Source organism: Sciurus carolinensis, chromosome 8 (genome assembly GCF_902686445.1).
Source record: "Sciurus carolinensis chromosome 8, mSciCar1.2, whole genome shotgun sequence".
NCBI lineage: Eukaryota > Metazoa > Chordata > Mammalia > Rodentia > Sciuridae > Sciurus > Sciurus carolinensis.
In genome coordinates, this window is record NC_062220.1 from 144,863,585 (window position 1) to 144,887,270 (window position 23,686).

The 23,686-nt window shown below is 38.0% G+C and overlaps 1 protein-coding gene and 2 pseudogenes across 2 annotated transcripts in view; 1 reads left to right on the forward strand and 2 right to left on the reverse strand.

Moving 5' to 3' along the window:
• Positions 1-23,686, forward strand: part of Tmem116 (transmembrane protein 116) — a 112,383-nt gene that overhangs the window by 17,411 nt on the left and 71,286 nt on the right. The window lies entirely within an intron of this gene.
• Positions 7,903-8,532, reverse strand: LOC124990530 (high mobility group protein B1-like; annotated as a pseudogene).
• On the reverse strand, positions 9,542-9,950 carry LOC124991074 (histone H3.3C-like; annotated as a pseudogene).

Below are 23,686 nucleotides of genomic sequence, written 5' to 3' on the forward strand. Positions count from 1 at the left end.
GACAGGGTCTTGCTAAGTTATTGAGGCTGTCCTCAAACTTGTGATTCTCCTGCCTCAGCTTCCCAGGTTGCTACGATTATAGGCATGTGCCTCCACATCTAGCTGTTAGGAAATATTTTTCTACATCTGTTGAAATGACTGTTTGGTTTTGTGTTATTGGAATATAATACACATCAGTTTTCAAAAATAGTACAGGTAATCACATATGGTTTATAAATGTATCTTCATGAATTTTTTTTTAAGTGCTGGGTATCAAACCCAGGCCTTATGCATGCTAGGCCAAGTACTCTACCACTGAGCTTTTGCCCCAGCCCCTTTTATGAATTTTATCAATGTTTTGACCTACATTGTACTCTCAGTATATAATACTTCTAAATTCTGAGACTCACATTGTAAAAAAATTAGACGTTAAAATACAGTTTATTCCCATTGTTGGGTATTTTTTTATGAAATTTATTAGTAGAGGAGAGATTTCTTTCAATTTAATAGGAAGGTGAGTGTTCCTAGTTAGAAATCTGAAATGCTCCAAAATCTGAAACTGTGGAAAATTCCACATCTCACCTCATGTGATAGTTTGCAATCAAAATGCAGATACATTAAAATATATAAAACTTTTGTATAAAATTACCTTTGAGCTGTATATGAAAGGTGTATATTAAACATAAATGAATTTCATGTTTAGACTTGAGTGTGTCCATGACATATCTTCTTATACATGTATAAATATTCTAAAATCTGAAAAAAATCCAGAATCCTAAGCATCCCCAAGTATTTTAGATATGGGACACTGAACCTATAACATGTAATTGGTGGTATGAAATTTATACATTGATATGTTACCTGTCTTTTGAGTTTAAAATGTCTTAAAGACATACTTTGCCACTCAATCCTGCCAATAAATTCATGAGTTAGGGCTAAAACCATATTGTTTTTTCAGAAAAAGAAATAATATTGTAATTTTTAAAAATAAAAAAATCCTGCATTAGAATCTCTGACCTGATAAGTTTTGTGACTTTGGGTAAGTACTCAATCTTTCTGAATTTCAGTCTCCTAATCTGTAAAATGACCATTAATAACATTTACCTTTTCTTTGGTATAGATTTGACTAATAGTACATTGTTTTGTTGTTTTTTAAAAAATATTTGTTTTAGTTGTCGATGGACCTTTATTTTATTTATTTATATATGCAGTGCTGAGGATCAAACCGAGTGCCTACACATGGTAGGCAAGTGCTCTACCACTGAGCTACAATCCTAGCCCCTGTTACATTGTTTTTTTACAACTGTACTGAGCTACATGTACAATAAATGATATGTATTAAAGGTATATGATTTGATCAGTTTTGATATATGTATAACATCATGAGATCATCACTATAATTCAAGTTATCTGACATTCCTATTTTCATCACCCCTCAAAATTGTTTCTAATGTGTTTTCTTTTACCTCGTGGAGTATATGTATTATAATAGTTGCTTTTAAAAATACTTATTGGATGTTTCCAATATCACTTCTAAGCTGATGTCTGTTGATTGTTTTTTCTCATGATAATGGGCCACATTTTCCTGTTCATTGTATGTTAAGTAATTTAGGATTACATTTTAGACACTGAGTACTATGTGGCATACACTCTGGTACTTTTGTAACTTTGTGGAGATTGCTGGTGTTTTTGTTTTGTAGGCATTAACCTGATTAGGTCAAGAATGTAAATTCACATCCTCATATATGGACAATGTTTCAACTCTGTCTCATCCTGTAAGCCTTTACTTTGCTGGTTTGGTACTGTCATGCACATGCATGATAGAGGGGTTGGGTTGAGACTTGTGTGGATTCAAATACAAAATTATGGCATCCCCTTTTCTGAATTTCTCACTTGTGGGATTCCTTCTATGCATTGCTGCCTAAAAGGGCTCTTTCTACTATGGCATACATCTGTAATCCTAGTGACTCAGGAGGCTGAGACAGGACCATCACAAGTTTGAAGCCAACCTCAGCAACTTAGGCCTAAAGAAACTTGACAAGACCCTGTCTCAAAATAGAACATTAAAAAAGGGATGGGGATATGGCTCTGTAGTAAAGCACTCCTGGGTGAAATCCCTAGCACACAAAAAATAAATAAGATGGACTCTTTCCATGTTTCTATGGCCTAAAGGTAAGTGTTTATTAGAATTTTAGTTGTCTTGCCTAGGGTCTATGCTGGAGGCAATGCAGTGGGGTGGAGGGGTATGTAAATTGTGGAGATTGACTTCTGTGTACTTTGCAAGTTTTACTTCTACAATTCACCTGTTTTTCTTTACTTTCTGGTGTTAAGTTACTTGAGTTCTTTATATATCCTGGAGATAAGTGCTGTACCTGAGGTGCGTGTGGTAAAGATTTTCTCCCATTCTGTAAGCTCTCTCGTTATTGATTATTTCCTTTGCTGAGAAGAAACTTTTTAGTTTGAATCCATCCCATTTATTGATTCTTAATTTTTACTTCTTGCACTTTAGGAATCTTGTTAAGGAAGTCAGTTCTTAAGCCGACAACGGAGATTTGGGCCTACTTTTTTCTCTACTAGGTGCAGGGTCTCTGTTTTAGTGCCTAAGCCTTTGATCCACTTTGAGTTGATATTTGTGCAGTGTGAGAGAGAGGTTTTATTTCATTTTGCTGCATGTGGTTTTCCAGTTTTCCCAGCACCATTTATTGAATAGTTATCTTTTCTCTGATGTGTACTTTTGGCACATTTGTCTAGTATGGGATAATTGTATTTATGTGGGTTTGTCTCTGTGTCTTCTATTTTGTACCATTGGCCTACATGTCTCTTTTGGCACCAATACCATGCTGTTTTTGTTACTATTGCTCTGTAGTATAGTCTAAGGGTCTGGTATTGTGTTGCCTCTTACTAAGGATTGCTTCGGCTATTCTGGGTCTCTTATTTTTCCAAATGAATTTCATGATTGCCTTTTCTAGTTCTATGAAAAATGCCATTGGGATTTTAATAGGAATTGCATTGAATCTGTATAACACTTTTGGTAGTATGGCCATTTTAACAATATTAGTTCTACCTATCCAAGAGCATGGGAAATCTTTCCATCTTCAAAGGTCTTCAAGAGGTCTTTCACCTCTTTTGTTAGATTAATTCCCAAGTATTTTATTTTTGTTGAGGCTGTTGTGAATGGGGTAGTTTTCTTAATTTCTCTTGCAGTGGATTCATTGCTTATGTATAGAAATGCATTTGATTCATGGGTATTGATTTTATATCCTGCTACTTTGCTGAATTCATTTATGAGTTCTAGAAGTTTTCTGGTGGAATTTTTTGGTTCCTATAAATATAGAATTATGTCATCAGCAATTAAGTGATAGTTTGAGTTCTTCTTTCCCTATTTGTATCCTTTTAATTTCTTTCGTCTCTCTGATTGCTCTGGCTAGAGTTTGAAGGATGATGTTGAATAGAAGTGGTGAAAAGAGGGCATCTCTGTCTTCTTCCTGTTTTTAGCATGATGTTGGCCTTGTGCTTAGCATAGATAGCTTTCACAATGTTGAGGTATGTTAACACTATCCCTATTTTTTTTAGTCTTTTGATAATGAAGAGGTGCTGTATTTTGTCAAATGCTTTTTCTGTGTCTATTGAGATAATCACAATTCTTGTCTTTTAAGTCTATTGATGTGATGTATTGTGTTTATTGATTTCCATATGTTGAACCAACCTTTCATCCCTGGGATGAACATCTTTTCAATTTTTTTTTTTTTTTTTTTTTTTTTTTTTTTTTTTTTTTTTTAATGCTGGGGATTGAACCCAGGGCCTTGTGCATGTGAGACAGGCACTCTACCAACTGAGCTACATCCCCAGCCCTTTAATATGTTTTTGTATGCAATTTGCAAGAATTCTGTTGAGAATTTTTGTGTCCATGTTCATCAGGGATATTGGTCTCAAGTTTTCTTTCTTTAATGTATCTTTGTCTGGTTTTGGTATTAGGGTTATACTAGCCTCATAGAATGAATTTGGAAGGGTTCCCTCCTTTTCTATTTCATGGAATAATTTGAGGCATATTGGTGGTAATTCTTCTTTGAAGGTCTTGTAGAACTCAGCTGAGAATCCATCTGGTTCTGGGCTTTTCTTGGTTGGTAGGCTTTTGATGGCATCTTCTATTTCATTGCTTGAAATTGACCTGTTTAAATTATGTATGTTCTCCTGCTTCAGTTTGGGTAGATCGTTTGTCTCTAGAAACTTGTCACTGTCTTTGAGATTTTCTATGTTATTTGAGAATAATTTTTCAAAATAGTTTTTAGTTATCTTCTGTATTTCAGTAGTGTCTTTCTTGATATTTCCTTTTTCATCATGAATTTTAGTAATTTGAATTTTCTCTTTTTCTTTGTTAGTGTAGCTAAGGGTTTATCAATTTTATTTATTTTTTCAAAGAACCAACTTTTTGTTCAAAGAACGAACATTTTTTCAATTGTTTCTTTTGTTTCAATTTCATTGATTTTCAGCTCTGATTAATTATTTTCTGTTGTCTACTACTTTTGGTGTTGATTTGTTCTTCTTTTTCTAGGGCTTTGAGATGTAATGTTAGGTCATTTTTATTTGTTGATTTTTTATTCTTTTTATGTATGAGCTCAATGCAGTGAACTTTCCTTTTAGCACTGCCTTCATAGCATCCCAGAGATTTTGATATGTTGTATTGGTGTTTCCCTTTACCTCTAAATATTTTTTTTTTTTTTGCCTCCCTGATTTCTTCTGCTATTCATTTGTCATTTGATAGCATGCTATTTAGAGTCCAGGTATTGGAGTATCTTCTATTTTTTTATTTTATGGTTGATTTCTAGTTTTATTCCATTATGATGTGATACAATGCAGGGTGGGTAGTATTTCTATTTTTTTGTATTTGCCGAGAGTTGCTTTATGGCATAACATATGGTCTATTTTAGAGAAGGAAAGGTGCTACTGAGAAGAAAGTGTATTTGCTCGATGATGGATGAAATAGTCTATAAATGTTGGTTAAGTCTAAATCATTGATTGTATCATTTAGTTCTATAGTTTCTCTGTTTAGTTTTTGTCTGGAAGACCTATTCAGTGGTGAGAGAGGTGTGTTAAAGTCACCCAGTATTACTGTGTTGTGGTCTATTGATACTTGAAATTGAGAAGAGTTTATTTGATATATGTAGATGGTCTGTTGTTTGGTGCATAAATACTTAGGATTGTTATGTCTTGTTCATGTAGGATTCACTTAAACAGTATGAAATGTCCTTCTTTATCCCTTCTGGCTAACTTTGGCTTGAAGTTCACTTTGTCTGATATGAGCATGGAAACCCCTGCATGTTTACATACTCCATGTGAGTGATATGTTTTTTCCCCAACCTTTCACCTTCACTCTGTGGATGTCTTTTCCTAGAAGGTGAGTCTCTTGAAGACAGCATATTTTTGGGTCTTTTCTGAAACTCCAGTGTGCCAGTCTGTCTTTTGATTGATGAGTTTAGGCTGTTAACATTCAGGGTTATTATTGAGATATGATTTGTATTCCAAGTCATTTTGGTTTATTTTTGGTTTAACTTGCCTTAATTTCTCCTTTGGTTGACCTTTCCTTTCATGTAGTTCCTCCCCTTGCTGATTTTCTGTTTTTGTTTGTTTGTTTGTTTGTTTGTTTTGTTTTTGTTTTTCATTTCTTCCTCATGGAATATTTTGCTGATAATGTTCTGTAGTGTAGACTTCCTAGTTGTGAATTCTTTATTTATTTATTTATTTACTTATTATTTATTTCTTTATTTTTATTGTAAACAAATGGGATACATGTTGTTTTTCTGTTTGTACATGGCGTAAAGGCATACCATTTGTGTAATCATAAATTTACATAGGGTAATGTTGTTTGATTCATTCTGTTATTTTTTCCCTTCCCCCCTCCCACCCTTCTTTTCCCTCTATACAGTCCTTCCTTCCTCCATTCTTGCCCCCCTCCCTAACCCTAACTCTAACCCTAACACTAACCGCTCCCACCCCCCATTATGTGTCATCATCCACTTATCAGCGATATCATTCGTCCTTTGGTTTTTTGAGATTGGCTTATCTCACTTAGCATGATATTCTCCAGTTTCATCCATTTGCCTGCAAATGCCATAATTTTATCATTCTTTATGGCTGAGTAATATTTCATTGTATATATATACCACAGTTTCTTTATCCATTCATCAATTGAAGGACATCTAGGTTGGTTCCACAATCTGGCTATTGTGAATTGAGCAGCTATGAACATTGATGTGGCTGTATCTCTGTAGTATGCTGATTTTAAGTCCTTTGGGTATAGGCTGAGGAGTGGGATAGCTGGGTCAAATGGTGGTTCCATTCCAAGTTTTCTAAGGAATCTCCACACTGTTTTCCAGAGTGACTGCACTAATTTGCATCCCCCCAGCAATGTATGAGTGTACCTTTCTCCCCACATCCTCGCCAACACCTGTTGTTTGCTTGTATTCTTGATAATCGCCATTCTAATTGGGGTGAGATGGAATCTTAGGGTGGTTTTGATTTGCATTTCTCTTATTACTAGAGATGTTGAACATTTTTCCATATGTTTGTTGATTGCTTGTAGATTATTATTGAGATATGATTTGTATTCCCGGTCATTTGGTTCATTTTTTAAAATTTTATTTATTTATTTATTTTTTTGACATGACTTGGTTCCTCCTTTATTTGACAATTCCTTTAGGATAATTCCTCCCTTTGCTGATTTGCTTCTTTGTTTTTCATCTCTTCCTCATGGAATATTTTGCTGAGAATGTTCTGTAATGCTGGCTTTCTTTTTGTAAATTCTTTTTTGTTTATCATGGAATGATTTTATTTCATCATCAAATTTGAAGGTAAGTTTTGCTGGGTATAAGATTCTTGGAGTTGTAAATTCTTTTAACTTTGTTTATCATGAGGTTTTTTATTTCGTCTTCAAATCTGAAGCTTAATTTTGCTGGATATAAAATTCTTGGTTGGCATTCATTTTCTTTCAGAGCTTGATATATATTATTCCAGGACCTCCTGGTGTTGAGGGTCTTGGTTGAGAAATCAGCTGAAATTCTAATTGGTTTCCCCCTATACGTTGCACAAATAATGCATTTGATTTTTTTTCTCTTGCAACCTTTAAAATTATATCCTTATTCTGTATGTTAGTCATTCTCATTATCATCTGCCTTGGTTGGGTCTGCTGTAATTTTATGTATTTGGAGTCCTGTAAGCCTCTTGTAGTTGATTTTCCATTTCATTCCTTAGATTTAGGAAGTTTTCTGATATTATATCACGGAAAAGATCGTGCATTCCTTTTGTTTGTATCTCCATACCTTTGTGTATTCTGATAAATCTGAAATTTGTTCTTTTCATGTTATCCTGTACTTCTTGGAAGTTCTGCTCATGGTTTCTTACAATCTCCTCTGTGTGGTTGACTTTATTTTCAAGAGTATATATTTTGTCTTCATTGTGTGGGATTCTGTCTTCCAAGTGGTCTAATATGTTGACCACTTGGAATTTTTTTTAATTAAAAAAATTGTATTTACTTAGAAGCATTCAGAATGTCAACAAAACAACTGCAACTTCTTTTTTTTCAATTACAGAGTGGTATTCAGTTAATAGAACAATTATTTTGTATAAACTGCATCAGAGACAACTGAAGATAAAAAACTACCATCCCCATATATAACTAATTTGTGCTGTGCACCAACAAGAACCTGCTTTAAATTTCCATGCCAATTTACAACCCCATACTGTACCAGGCAAGGTTAGTGATTATTAAAAATACCACCAGGACAGGGCTATCTAAAGATACATTTGGTAGTGGGTTAACTATACAAAAAAAGACACTGTACAGTTTAAAAACAAATCTTACACAGCCTTACATTTCAATTTTTTTTTCTTTAAAAGGAGTGAGTTGTGTACAGGGGGTTAAATGCTTTATAGACAAGAAAAAGTAACTGTGCTAGAACCAACATATTCATCATCATCTTCTTCTTCATCTTCCTCCTCATCCTCCTTATCTTCCTCCTCTTCCTTCTTTTTCTTACTTTTGTCAGCCTTGACAACTCCCTTTTTTGCTGCATCAGGTTTTCCTTTAGCTTGGTAGGCAGCAATATTCTTTTCATATTTTTCCTTCAGCTTAGCAGCTTTTTTTCATAAGGTTGCTTATCATCTGCAGCAGTGTGATTCCACATCTCTCCCAGTGGCTTTGCAGCATCACCAATGGATAGGCCAGGATATTCTTTGATTTTTGGGCGATACTCAGAACAAGAAGAAGGCTGACGGAGGCCTCTTGGTGCATTGGGATTCTTGAACTTCTTTTTTGTTTCCCCTTTATGAGGGATGTAGGTTTTCATTTCTCTTTCATAATGGGCCTTGTCCGCCTTTGCCGTACCTTCAAATTTTCCTTTCTCTTTAGCAGACATGGTCTTCCACCTCTCTGAGCACGTCTTAGAAAACTCTGAAAGTTAACTGAAGCATCTTCTTGTGCTCCTCCAGGCAAGTTTGCACAGATAATGCATTTGATGACATTTTGCCTCTTGGCTTCTTAGAATCTCCTTTGCCCATGTTTAATTGTTTTCCTCAGCGAGGCACAGAGTTGCCCAGTGCCTGTCTGGCTCTCACTTGCCCCAGTGCTGACTCTATGAAGCTCAGTGTACTGCAATCTCCATTGAATTTTTTTTTTTTTTTTTTTTTTTGGTACAGGGAATTGAATTCAGAGGCACTCGACCACTGAGCCACATCCCAGCCCTATTTTGTATTTTATTTAGAAACAGGGTCTCACTGAGTTGCTTAGCGCCTTGCTTTTGCTGAGGCTAGCTTTGAACTTGAGATCCTCCTGTCTCAGCCTCCCAAGTTGCTGGGATTACAGGTGTGCCCCACCGCCCAACTCCATTGAATTTGTAATTTGTTTTATTGTTTCCTTCATTTTGAGGATTTCTGTTTGATTCCCTTTTACAATCTCTGCCTCTTTACTGAAGTGATCTTTCACTTTCTGTATTTTCTTTCTGATACCATCCTTTTTTTCTAAGATCAATCTAACTATGTATTTTCTTTTTTTTTTTAAAGTTTAATGTATTTTAATAGCAAACTTACAGGAACAGCACAGAAGATGGACAACGTTAGAAACATGTACTTGCATAGAGGACAACTCAGAAAAGTATAGTGAATGGATGAAATCAGACTGTGTGATAAAAATGCTACAAACACCATTTATTTTGCCATCAATAAAAAATTTACTTGTTTAACAAAATCCAAATGCTGCCATTGTCCAGAAAAATTTAAGTTTTATTTATAATTGTTATAAAGTTTGAACTGCTGAAATTTATTCACTGAAACATTTTGACTTGCATTAATACTTTTCATTCCTGTATTTATATTAAAAATTCACACACAAATGAAAATGGGAAAAATAGCCAATACCTGATTTCTGTCCCCTGTTTTTCTACTCACAATCATATACTTAGGTACCTTTTGACCCCGTGGGAAAAAAAATCTAATATTCAGAACTACCAATAACAGGAAGAAGAGAAAAAAATATTTTTGAGAATGAAATGTTTCCCATCATAGCAAATTCTTAAACATGTTCTCCACATATGCAGCATGCTAGTTGGATGTCCTTTGGCATAATTGTTACACGTTTGGCATGGATAGCACACAGGTTGCTGTCTTCAAAAAGACCTACCAGATAGGCCTCACTAGTTTCCTGCAAAGCACCAATAGCTGCACTCTGAAAGTGCAGGTCTGTTTTGAAATCCTGAACAATTTCTCATACCAGACCCTGGAAGGGGAGTTTGCGAATCAAAAGTTCAGTCGACTTCTGATAACGTCTAATTTCAGAGTGCTATGGTACCAGTCCTATAAGGATGAGGTTTCTTCACCCCTCCAGTAGAGGGTGCACTCTTGCAAGTGGCTTTTGTGGCCAGTTGTTTCCTGGGTGCTTTACCACTAGTTGGTTTGTGGGAAGTCTGCTTTGTATGATCCATGGTAGAAAGATGTCCCTTACTTACCCCACTTCTTCTACGGGAGCTTTGTGAGCTAGAGGTGGCACTAGCATTAGAGAGTGAGGGCAGCACAGTGGCGGCGACTGCGAACACAATTCCTAACTGTATTTTCTAAACTCCTTCTCTGACATTTCTTCTGTGTTGTCTATGAATTCTATTGTTAAAACATCTTGGTTTGTTTGAGGAACTTTGTTCCCTTGTTTTTTCATGTTGTTTCTGTCTTCTCATCTAGTGGTATGGATCTTAGGCAGTACAGTTTCCACCCTGTAGAATTATATGTCCCTGAAGGCTTCCAGTACTTCACCTTTAAGGGGGAGACCAATATTAACAGCACCCAATGCAAACAACATACAACCTTAAACCAAATGTCTCCTATTAACGTGTCTATAGTTTTGTTGTAATAAACAGAAATGAAGTGTTCAATTGTTTACAATATAAACAGTAAGTTTGCTAAAAGGGTTTACCATTTCAAATGAGGGCAACGAGGGAACCGAAGTAGTGTAAGATGTGATGTTTATGAGGGAGAAGACAAGATAGAGTTAAAAGTTTATAGTAAGAGTGAGGGAAGAATTAATAGAGTTTGGCTGTTAGTATGAGAGAAGTGAGAAAGAATCCAGGGGGACAGATAGGTGAATGAAAAAATATATATGAAAATATATGAAAAAGTAAAAATATAAGAATGCCCAACATAACTGTAATATACTATTCAGACATCCCATTCCTCAGTAGATTGATGCATGAAAAATATTTGAATTTAAAGATGGTAGAGATGTGTGAGAGAGGGTGAAAAAAAAAGTTTCAATGGAAAACTGACCAATTGCTTCTGTTGGCTTTCAAAATTTTTTTCTCAGCTTCCTTTCTCCATCAGTAGGTGAGGTTGTCTGAAGTTTGATGTTAGCTCCAGTCCAGTGGGTGCCAGACCAGTTGGGTGGGTGAGCCAATAGCAAGATGCCCTCACACCCTTTTCCAGTCTTCCCACTCATTGTAGCTGGACTCACTAAGCTGGAGAGAGCCCAGTTTTCTTTAGTTTCTTCAACCTGTGTTTCCCCCGGAGAACTTCCCTAGTCTCCAGCTTTCCACAGGCTTGTCAGGCCAAGACTGACCTACACAGACCCAGCTGCAATCTGACAGACCTGGGCTTCAGCTTCCCCAGGCTCTGTCTTGCTGCAGTTCCAAGATTTCAATGCCCTTTCAACTTGCAAAGAGACCACCAGGGATATGCTTGCACAAAGGAGTAACCCTGCAAAGAGGCAACCAAATGGAAGCCACTAGCATACCTAGCAGAAAGACCTCAGGTACAACCAGACCTGCAGGTACCCCAGTATATCTTCAGGCCCTAGCTGGTGTCCCTAGATGGCAGCAGCTGCATGTAACCAAACCTGTGAGTTGTAACAGTGGACTTCCAGGCAACAGCAGGCAGTGAGCGGTGGGCAGCAGGCGATCCCAACTTGCAGGCTAATGACAGATGATCAGTGGGTGGATGTCAGGCAGCGGGTGATAGGTAGGTGAAAAACAGATGATGGGCAGGCAAGAGGCGAGCAAACGGGCAAATGGCAGATGATAGGTAGAGTCAGCAAGTGATCTGTGCTCAAAAGTCAGGTGATATGCTGGCAAATGGCAGGTGATCACTGTGGACGAATGAGGCGTAAACAGCAGGAAATCAGTGTTAGTGATGACTGCCTCATAGAGGAACAGTACTTCCTCTGCTTAAATCCAAGTCACAGAGTCACAAGGAATGCTGCCTCCCTCTAGTTTGCCATCTTAGATTTTCCTCTGTTTCTTTCTCTTTATTTTTTAATATTTTTTAGTTGTCAGTGGATCTTTATTTTATTTATTTATATGTGGTGCTGAAAATTGAACCTAGTGCCTCACACATGCTAGGCAAGTGCTCTTCCACTGAGCTAGCACCCCAGCCCCTGGTTGGTATTTCTAATGTGTAATTAGGCCATAGCAAGTAAAGTAGGCCTAGAGAGGTATGTTATTTTGTTGTTTTCTGGGGATTGAACTCAGGGGAGCTTAACCACTGAGCCACATCCCCAGCCCTTTTTTGTATTTTATTTAGAGACAAGGTCTCACTGAGTTGCCTAGAACCTTGCTAAGTTGCTGAGGCTGGCTTTGAACCCTTGATCCTCCTTCCTCCATCTCCCAAGCCACTGGGACTACAGCCGTGCACCACCATGCCTGGCTTACGAGAGGTGTGTTTTTGGGGTTAATTTCCTTAGATGTCCTTTCAGGGTTTTATTGATCTTTTCTACATTTCCTGAGGGTTGGGGCCTCCAGGTACAAAGTAAGTGATACTGCATTTCTAATGTCTTGAAGACTCCTCGTGTGACAGCCACCTTGAAGGAAGGACCATCGTCACTTTGTAGACTCCTAGGGAACCCAAAACTGGGAATGATCTCTATAACTAAGGTGCAAGCCTCCAAATATATCTGCCCTTACCATTGTGACTTGTAACCCTTGTCATAAATGTTCCTGTTTTCTTTTTGGGCCCTTCCATTCATAAGACCATGGCCTATTGTTATTTTCCTCAATATGAACAAGGAGGCAAGCCCAGTAGTGCTTTGGGTAATATTCCCAATTGAAAAGGGCAATAATCTGAGTGCCTAAACTAGGAGAGATAAGTGGTAGTTTGCTATAGTTAAGATAGAACTTCTGGTCTTTTTCCTGCAGGATGAGGGGAAAAGAAAAGGTGTTGTGTGAATGTTCAGAGAAGGCAGTCTAATTTTGAAGCTAGGGGAGCTCAATTTTGGCAATGTTCCAATGTTTAAGGGTGGACACTAGGAACAGAGCTGGTGTTTAGGTCTCAAAAAGTGTTATAAAGCCTAGAGATTCCTAGAGATTTTATTGAGGCACTTTAGAGAGAGAAGATGAAAGAATTAAGGGTCAGTAGGACATATGAGGTAGCTGGGATCAGCCTGTGCACTAGGGCGTACATGGAAAAGTGACATTTTTTGCAGAGAAGTAGAAAGACTGGTTCATACCCAAGGGATGAATGGGTCATCTCTTTCCCCAAGACCTCCTAAGATTTGGTCTCAGGAACCAAGATTCGTCAGGTATAGGCAGCCTCCACCATCAGGCCAAGGGAGTCAGAAACTAGGAGCAAAGAGCAGAAAGACTGCTATTAATCCACCTTTGATAGCCCTGAGGGCTGTTGGGGTCTGTCTTGGGACATGAGACTTTTGTGCAGCACTGGGGAGTTGTCTTCTGCCTTCAGTTTTCTCAAGCCTTCCGTTGTGGCTGGGAGCTTCATAAACTGTTACCAACCTTTGAGTATAAGGCGGAAAGAGAGGGAGAGAGAAATAGGAGGGACATATGAGAAAGCGGGAGAGGTTCCTTAGGACAAGGAGGGATAAAGAGCCACATCCCCTGTCCTGGGTTTCAGAACCAAATGAAAGCACATGAAAGAAAAAGTAAAACAGAGCCAGACCGCAAAGGATCAGTGATGTTTTATTAAACAGAAGAGGGGCACATTTTCAAGAGAGAAAATAGCAACTGTTTTCTATAAGGGTCCGAGCTTTATAGGGTTCAGTTAGACTGAATCATAGCAGAATGTGTCCGCTGGGCAGTCAGGGGGAACAGTTGTGAAAGTCCAGAGCCCATGTTGCTGGGAAATGGTGAAAGTCCAGAGCTCATTGTTTTCCTTCTCTCTGTAGGACCCATTGTCCTCCTTTTCTCTCTGAGAGTTGTCATTTTCAGTGTTCTTCAGTTTCTTTATCCTAAAAATCCCTATTCACCAGTTCACCTTTCTCCCCATCTCCCCCTTTGGCAACCACTGATCTTTTTACTATTTCTATAGCTTTGTCTTTTCTAGAACGCCATGCAGTTGGAATCATACAATGTGTAGTTTTTTCAGATTGGTCTTCTTTCACTTCGCAATATTTATTTGAAGTTCTTCCAGGTCTTTTGTGGCTTTATAGCTAATTTATTTTTATTCATTGTATGAATTTACTACAGGTTTTTTTTAAATTCATTCACCTGTTGTAGTGCACCTTTGGTTACTTCCAATTTTTCATGATTGTGAACAAACTGCCGTAAGCATTATTGTGCAGTTTTTTGTGAGGACCTGAGTTTTCAGTTCAATTGGGGAAATAACCATAGGAGTATGATTATGTAGTAACCCTGTGTTTGACTTTGTAAGAAATTGCCAGACTGTTTTTCAAAGTGGCTATGCCCTTCTTCATTTCCTCCAGCAGTAAATGAGAGTCTCTCTTGCTCCACATTCTCACTAGCATTTGGTGTCAGTGTTTTGGTTTTAGGCATTTTAATAAGTGTGTAAGGGTATCTTTGTTGTTTTGATGATTAGTTGTACATCTTAGACTCATTTACTCCCTTTGATGAGGTAACGATTTTTTAAAAAATATTTTTAGTTGTCAATGGACCTTTATTTTATTGAGGTACTGAGGTTCGAACCAGTGCCTCGCACATGCTAAGCAAGTGTTCTACCCCTGAGCCACAACCCCAGCCCAAGATTTTTTGTTTTAGTCTCTTACTACTACTGCAGCAGATTACCACAGACAGGTTAATTTAGAAGAAAGCAAGAGAGAGAGAGAGAGAGAGAGAGAGAGAGAGAGCAGAAGAAAGGAAGGAAGGAAGGGAGGGAGGGAGGGAAAGAAACCTACTTGGCTTACAGATCTGGAGTATGGAAAGTCCAAGAGCATGGAACTGGGCTCTTGTGAGAACCTTTATGTTGTATCATAACATGGTGGAAGGGCTGGTAAGTAGACAAGGGACAGAGAAAGAAAAACTGGGTTTGATTCATTCTTTTTACCAGAAACCCACTCTCATGATAACTAACCCACCTGGATTATAGCACTAAGTCTTTCATTACGGCAGAGCTCTCCTGAAAAAATGACCTATTCAAAGTTCCACCTCTTAATATGCTTAAAATGGCAATTAAATAGAAACATAAGTTTTGGAGGGGACCGTTGAACTATAGCTCTTTTTTCTTTTTGGAATTGGGGATTGAACCAAGGGGTGCTTAACTACTGAGCCACATCCCCAGCCCTTTTTATTTTGAGACAGGGTCTCACTAAGTTGCTTAGGACCTTGCTAAGCAACAATATGGCTGAGGCTGGCTTTGAACTTTCTTTCTTTCTTTTTTTCCCCTGGTGCTGGGGATTGAACCCAGGGCCTCCTGCTTGCAAGGCAAGCACTCTACCAATTGAGCTATATCCCCAGCCCTGGCTTTGAACTTTCGATGCCCCTGTTTTGATATTTTTAATATCTGGTATTTTCTTTTGAGTCTTCTTTATAGTTTCTGTTTTTACGTTTTCCCTCTGTTCTTACATGTTGTGTACTTTTTTCATTATAGTCCTTAGCATATTAATCATAATTATTTTTAATTACCTTCAATTATAAAATCTGATTTATATTAATTTGATTTTATACTTGTTTTATCTCATCAAACTTTTTCTGGCTTTTTAGCCTACCTTATATTTTGACGAAAGCTGGATGTGATGTATTATATAATATGAAATAAGGAAATTAAGTTTTCATTTGAGGTTTTATGTTTATGATACTAGGAACTGGGCTGTTTAATGTATGCCAGATTTTTTGGTACCAAATTCAGTGTCCTAACTTAGTGTATTCCCTGATTTTACTGTGGGTTTACTTAAGAACTTCATCTTAAGTAGAATTGGTGTTTCCATCTCGCTCAGTTGTAACTGTTCTGCAGGCCCTTTAAGTGTGTTGATGAAACAGACTGAATTTGGAAGCATCCTAACCCCTGAAATTAGGAAGGTACAAATACTGGCCCCAGGAATTCCCAGTTCCTTTTTGTATAATCAGGAAGCTCTAAGAACTCAGGAAGAGTTGAAATCTGTGAAACTCCTTTCAGTCATAAAAACTGAAACTACTGCCCTTTGCCCTAATGCACCTCTGTCCCTTTCTCCCCCACCTCATCAAGCACAGGCTGGTTAACTCTTCATATATACATTTCCTGTCTTTTGTCTCACTAACCCAGACTATCTCTTTCTTCCTACCTCTTCTCCTTTAAAAGTTCTGCTAATTTTTAGGATTTTCTGAGATGAAACTCAGGGGGGTCCTTGCAGCCAGTTCTTAAGATCTTGCAGAAGGATTTTAGTCAAGTCACAAGATTTCAGACAGGAGTTTATTACAAAAAGTGAGACTACAGATGGCCAGTATAGGAGTGGAACTCTGAGTGGAACTCTGGGGAAAATGGCCTAACACTTACGAGTTTGGGGTTTTTGAGGGATTTGTGTTTCTTTGTTGTTTGCTTAGTTTCTCATTTCTCCTGAAGTGGTTTATTACTCTTTGTATAGCCCACTGCAAATTTTCTTCTGTGAGAGGGTCTTGATGACCTGGACATGAGAGGTAGGTGTGACATGATTTTAGAGATGACCTGGTCACAAGGCACAGATGTGACATGGTCTTGAAACAATAATTCCCTTAAGGAACTGTAATTAACTGTAGCTAGGGAGGTTTGGCATACCAGCTCCTGTTTTCCAGATACTTGTCTGCTTTGACAGAATTCCCTGTAATTCCCAATCCTATGACCACTGGATTCTCTTTAATGTATATCTGATATCTTCCTTGTAAGCTACCACCCTTCATTGCCCTCCCCCTACTCACCTACTCATGGCTGCCTGTCTGTCTTGGGAGAAGGTGTGAGAAATAGAAAGTCCAGTGATCCATTTTCAGAATATGGTATTTAACCTTAATTGGAAGGTAAGACCCAGTTGTAACCATTTTGAGCTTCCCAACCTGTATCTAGTCATAGCCGTTTTAACTATAGCCTTTCCCATTTCCCTCCCCAAGTTTGAAATTTGCCTGTCCTGTAGATTGTAACTCTGAGCTCCTCCCATCAGAGCAAGGGGCAGTGCTGCATGAGGGGTAAAAACAGGTGCCTGCCCAAGTATGCTTGCTTGCCAGACTGTTTGGTAGCACACCCTTCTGCAGAAGTGAAGTTTGCCTTAGTAAGCTGCTTCTGAGCATGTGTTTGATTCCTTGCAGCACGCCAATATTTCTAACAAAGGTCCAAGGATTTCCCAGAAAAAAGGTGAAATTTGACTCAGGATCATCAGGGTTTTGGTATATGTGAAAAAAAGCATCTCAGCATGCTCCTGTCAAAGGCATAGACAGAAGTTTATTTAGGAAAATAGCTATACATTTTACCAAAAGCTCTGTCCTTGTTTCTTGATCACATCCTGTGTAGGCAAGGGAATGGGTCTCATTGGAGGGATGGGCTGACTGTGAAATAAAAGCTATGAAAGTAATATATCAGAAAATAAGACAAAAAGGCAAGAATATTTTTAAAGCAGGGGTGTGACCACTTGAGCCATCCATAAGGATCTGGCTCTAACAAAGAAGAACCCGTGCTTGCTTTATTTACAGCGGCACAGCAGGTATAAGGTTTCAGTGTGGGAGGAGTCTTGTTCCGGGTCTTACTTCTCAGTGTGGCAGAGTTTTTGCAGTAAACAGGTTATTTGGTCCCTGGGCTGTGTTTGAACTTGAACTGTGAGCTAGAACAGGGTGCCAACTTGAGTTGGGTATTTTCTCACCAGGGAGTTCCTCGTGGGAGTTCCCAAAACAGGGCTTCCCTGTCTAATGCTCATTTCATACATGGCTCAGAGATGACTTCCTGCACCTGTCCCCAATTCCAATCCAAAAATTAGGAAAGGGTTTTGAGAAAAAGAAAAAAGGAGTTTTATTGCTTTGCTAGAGAAACACAGGGGACTCCTGTCCCAGAGGCTGTGATTCTGCCCATCTGGGGGAATACAGGGTTTTTTAAAAGTTGATTGAAAGGCTGCATTTGAGGTGTGTCCAGATGGGGACTGGGGGTTGAAGGGGAGTGGGTGTCCAAAATTCACTTGCTAACTTGGGAGAGGGAGAAGAAGGAAAAACATGTCCTTTAAAAAATAAGCCTCAGTTGGGTTTGGAGTTGTGGTTCGGTGGTAGAGCACCTGCCTAGCATGTGTGAGGCCCTAGGTTTGATACTCAGCACCACATATAAATAAATAAAATTGAAGATCATTGACAACTAAAAAATATATTTAAAAATTAAAAAAAATATAAGCCTCAGTGGCAGAGCAGCATGGGCTATGTTCAAAGCATGAAGTGGACCACTGTTACATTTCCCTCCACTGTCAATTTCTGTCTTCCATTTTTTTGGAAAAATGGGCAATGACATCTCCAAGTTGCTTCCTGTTGAGAGGGAACAAAGATAGAGGAAGTAACCCAAAGTCCTTGTTCTCTATTAGGTGGGGCATGGACAGTTAAGGGTTTTTAGCATCAGGGCAGTCCAGAGGTCCATGGTGGCAGTTGGCAGGTGACTGGATAAGGCATACATAGGGCAGGGATAATGCTAGGACAACAATAAACAAGACAATAAAATATTACTGTTTTGTAAATAATTAGCACAAAGCAATTAGTATTTCAGCCAGTCTCTGAAAACCATGAAGACAGTCACTCATTAAAGCTTAAGGTAGAATCCAACATATCATTGATTTGTGAGTGGAGGTCATCTAAGACTTTAGAAACATTAACAGAGTTGTTAGAAATATATACACAACATTTAGTTTCTGGCAGGTGTCCCTTTGAGGTGTAGTTGTTAATTGTTATGGTTTGGATATGAGGTGTCCCCCAAAAGCTCATGTGAGACAATGCAAGAAGGTTCAGAGGAGAGATGATTGGGTGGTGAGAGTCTTAACCCAATCAGTGAATTAGTCCTCTGATAGAGATGAACTGAGTGGTAATTGAAGTGGTAAGGTGTGACTGGAGGAGGTGGTAATTGGGGCATGACTTTGGGGTATATATTTGTATCTGGTAGGTGAAGGCCTCTTTCTGCCTCCTGATCATCATGTAAACTGGTTTCCTCTGACACACTCTTCCACCATGATGTTCTGCCTCACCTGAAGCCCCAAGGAATAGAGCTGGCCTTCTGTGAACTAAGATCTCTGAAACCGTGAGCCCTCCAATAAACTTTTCCTCCCCTAAAATAGTTCTGGTTGGGTCCCTTTAGTCACAGCAGGAAAAACAAGACAAAACAAAACAAAGAAAACAAACAAACAAACAAAAAACTGACTTAAACACTAAGTCATCTGTTTTCTGTAAAATAGCTTTCTTACTAGCATTACCTCCGTGTTTAATGGAAGGATCTTTTTAACTGTGTCATTTTAGGACTTTTGTGTGCCACATTGCATGTTTTAGACCATTCTGATGGATAAATATTGGGGCTAGATAATCATGCCAGTGAAAAACAAATTGAGTTTATGTAGGAGGTTAGGAAGATTTGTAGGTCTATGAGATTAGGCTGTATTGACTTAGGACAAACTCATGACACTAGAAACTTTTGGGATAGTTATTATTAGGCACTCCCACACAAGAACTCTTCCTTTATAGGCTCCAGCTTTTTTGTTTTACTTTTGGCTGACACAAGTGTTCATCTTAAGTTACATTAAAAAAAATCTCTTTCCTTTTAAATGTCAATATATGACTGTGCTTTTGTTATACTCTCCTGCTGGGTATTTAAGACCAAGATGGTCAAAATTGACCTTGCTCTTATTTACTCTTTGGGTCTGCTAAGAGTCTTCAGAGATTGCTCTTGTGAACCTATAAGAAGCCTCCTTTAGTCTTATTTTATGTGTTGGGCCATCTGCCAGGATGGGTCATAGTCTGCTGACTGTAAGTGGCTTCCTTTGGAAGCATCAGAGATATTTTCCTCTCTGACCTTCTCTGTGCAGAATGTATACTAGCTTCCTGTTCTCTAAGGTCCTCTCAGTCCTGCCTGATTGGGAGGTTGGGTGACTCACAGGAGTTTTAGCACCCTTAGAGGGGTCCTGTTGCTCCCTGGATCCTGGCTGACCTTAGTGGGCAAGGACTTAGCTGCTTTTTCTTGACACTTTTACTTCCTTTACTTTAGCCTCCAAGTTTTGGGTTTTAAACATCTAGCAGGCCAGTTTCACCAGTCTTAAAGTGAGAGTAATGGGTTATAACTTCAATGTGTTTAATTTTAGTTACCCCTTCCATTTAATTGGCATCAGTATTACTACTGGAAGTCAGCATTATGTCCTATCTGTCCTGTAGGTGATGACTTGTCTTAAATTAACTCAGGTTGTTCTTTTAGAAGTAGTACATCTACAAAATACTAATTAGGTAATAGTTATAAAGTTTTACAAGGAAAATACAAAATGAACATTAGTGTATCTTTGGTCTCTATTTAGCTTCTAAAAAGATCCATTTATTTATCAACTCAACTATGTACAAGTTTTACTCTCTTTTAAGATTCTTTTACAGGGCTGGGGCTACAGCTCAGTGGCAGAGTGCTTGCCTAGCATGTGTGAGGCACTGGGTTCATTCCTCAGCACCGCATAAAAACAAACAAAATAAAGACATGCTGTCCATCTACAGCTACAAAAAAATTTTTTTTACAAACCTAAATACCTTATACAATTTACCCAAATTTATACTTAAGTTTGGTATTATGTCCCCTGTTTATTTTGAGATCATAGTAATTTTTATAACAGAAAATCTAGCTTTTGAACAGTTTCAAATAAGCTTAATTCTAGCCTACTTTGGAGCCATCCTAACATGGAGAACGATGAGAGACAGAGCCTTAACTCAGGAGGCACCTATCTGAATATCAGTTAACGTAACATATCTGAAACACAAATCAAACAAAAAGACTAAGAGAGTTCTTAACTTTATTTTTATGGAAAAAGTGGCAAAATGTTTTCATGTTCCACATTGTCAACCTTTAAACAAATCAATCTGTCCTTATTATCTTTCAAAAATACATTTAAATTCCCATCCCAGTGTAAAGAAAATTTTATATACAACTTATTGATAACTGTTTACCTTTATCCAGTTACAAAACATTAAATGACATAGATAAATACCAACCAAATTTGTTATTTTTACATAAATCTGAAAGAGACTGTTGCTACAGAAAACTTTAGTTTGGAGGATACCACCTTGGTAAAGTATGTTTTCCTAAACTTTATATTTTAAGGCTTGTATACTTGAAGAACATGAACACATCTGATACACAGAGAAGCCAGTAATGGTTAGCAGCATTGTTAAACAGATATTCTTATATTAACTAAGTCTAACTTTTAAAGTAAAATTTAAAAGTAAGTAACTTTTAAAATACAATTTAGAATCCATAGTGTACAGTAATTATAATCACAGGTCTGCATAGGTGGCAGAGGATAACCTTAAATCTCTTATACATTTAAGAAACAGTGTTAATGATCAGAAATAGTCAAAACAAACAGATGTAAGCCAGTTTTTTTTGTTTTTTGTTTTTTGTTTTTTTTAAATGGCAGTGTGGCTGGCTGCAGTGGTGCCACCTGCCTGTAATCCTGGTGGCTCAGGAGGCTGAGACAGAAGGATCCCAAGTTCAAAGCCAGCCTCAGCAAAAGTGAGTCTTGCTAAGCAACTCAGTGAGACCCTGTCTCTAAATAAAATACAAAAAAGGGCTGGGGATGTGGCTCAGTGGTTAAGTGCCCCTGAGTTCAATCCCTAGTACCAAAAAAAAAAAAAAAGTGTGACCCTTTTATGTCAGATACAATGTATAAAAGAGGGAACTCATTGGTTTCCTGGCCTGTAAACCTACATAAACTTTCATTTCACAAACTTTTACATAACACTTAGACAAGGCTCAGACAAACATAGTTCTCAGATGTATCCATATCTCTAGTCACATAAATTTAGGGTGTTGACTGTATTGTATTAACCTAAATAATAGCTGTTTATTTAACCAGTTATGAAGTAATCATTTAAAAGACTTTAAAGCCAATACAAACCCTAATTTCTTTAAGACTGAGTTTCCCTAAGTAATAAAACCTAATGGATGCAAGAAAATTATCTTGATAGAATAGATCAGTGTTTAGATTTTGCTTCATATCAGTACATAAAAATTGGAATAATTTCAATTGTGCTAATTGTAGCCAATTTAGTTACATACACAAACTTTTTGAGTTCCATAAACCTGCAACTTATTTAGACATTCTGCAGCTTCTTTGCATCCTTAGTTTTATCCTCTTTCATCTTGGACTTTAGCACAAAAATGTTACTTTATCATGCAAAATACTTTCTTATCCAGAAACATTTCTTTTTCCCTTCAATTTTCCTAAGATATATTTCCATGACTATAACTTTATTTATATTTTCTAGTTTTAGACCCTTTCTTAAATTTATATTCTGAAACAATCTCTATGAATGTTATCTGTACATTTAATTTGCACAACAAATTTTGTCTCGGGAGAGTGATCAGACAATCTAACACATAAAAAAATTGTGCCTTAATCTTTTCCTTCCCAGGTTGCATTCAGGCAGTTTGTGCACAGGATATTGCTGAGTCTCATCTGTCTCCCTTACCATGATCATAATGCCATCAACTTTAAGTGAGTTCCCCACTGTCAGTTTTATCCAGAGTCTCCTTTTGGACCTTTTTCTTTGTAGGCAAATTAATATTCAATGGAGGAGGCCCTTTCCATCCTTTTCTTTAGATATATAGATTCCTTGGAGATCCCTTTGCAGAGACTGTCAATAAACACAGGTTGACTTTAGTTCCTATTTTTTCTGGGTGCAGCTGTTTTTTCTTCCAGTTTCTCCATGCATTTAATTTGATGGGTACTGTTATAGTAAGAATTTCTTTGCCTCAGCAATGAATGTCCCCTGGCCAAATGGGGTATCCTTTCAGATCTTAAAAGGGAAAATCATTCTTGTCTCTAGGTCATATTTTATGCTGGAACCTAATACCATACCATTTGTGGCCAAAACCTCCATCCCCCTGTGGGCAAAAGGGGCTAGAAAATAGGGCAGAGGCCAGGTCCTCTTTGCCCATTTATTTGTAACCTGGGTAGCTTTCCTGGCATTTTTTTCTTGAGCCCAGGATTGATGTTCCTGACCCACAGTGGAATCAGCAACTGCTTGGGGCCAGACAGAAGCAGTGCTTTTTTGCACTATCAACTCTGTTTCTAGCTGTTCAGACAGCCTATGATTCAAGTGCATAAATGCCTGTACATACAGAATTTCTTGCACTTACTTTATCTCTGACAGACCAATTCCAATGGCAAGATTGTACAATAATTCAGAAAACCATTCAAGACCATAATGTTACAGGAAAACATCATCTTTTTCTTAGGCTTATGCCTATAGGTGGTCCTTCCAGTCAAGATATTTCCTAAGAGACTACCTATTGTATCAACATAGTTTTGCTCATGGCTTAAAAGGTCAATAATAGATACCAACCAAAATACATAGACAGATATTCAGAGAGGATTCCTCAAAACCACAGTTGAGGGGCTGGGGAGATAGCTCAGTCGGTAGAGTGCTTGCCTTTCAAGCACAAAGCCCTGGGTTCGATCCCCAGCACCGCAAAAAAAAAAAAAAAAAAAAAAAAAAAAAAAACACAGTTGATAGAGGGGACCCTTTAAAACAGACCAGATAGGGGCAAAATCCCTAAGTTCCTTATGCCCAAATAACCATTACTCCTACAGCAGTGCTACCACAGATGTCCCCATGAAGAGGGAACAGACTGTAGACTCAGGAATCTCTGTGTGCACACTAGGGGAGCTTACCAGAGGGCCAAGGTGTTGCACATTTACTGCATTCAGTTTCCTTTTTCTCAGTGTAGACCAAGATGGAACAATCTTTTTCAGGAAGAGAAAGCAGGCATTCCCTGAAGCAAAAGGTGCTTCAGCAACTGCTGGGATGGTCCCTCAGTCCCTCCCTTTACTCACAGGATTAGA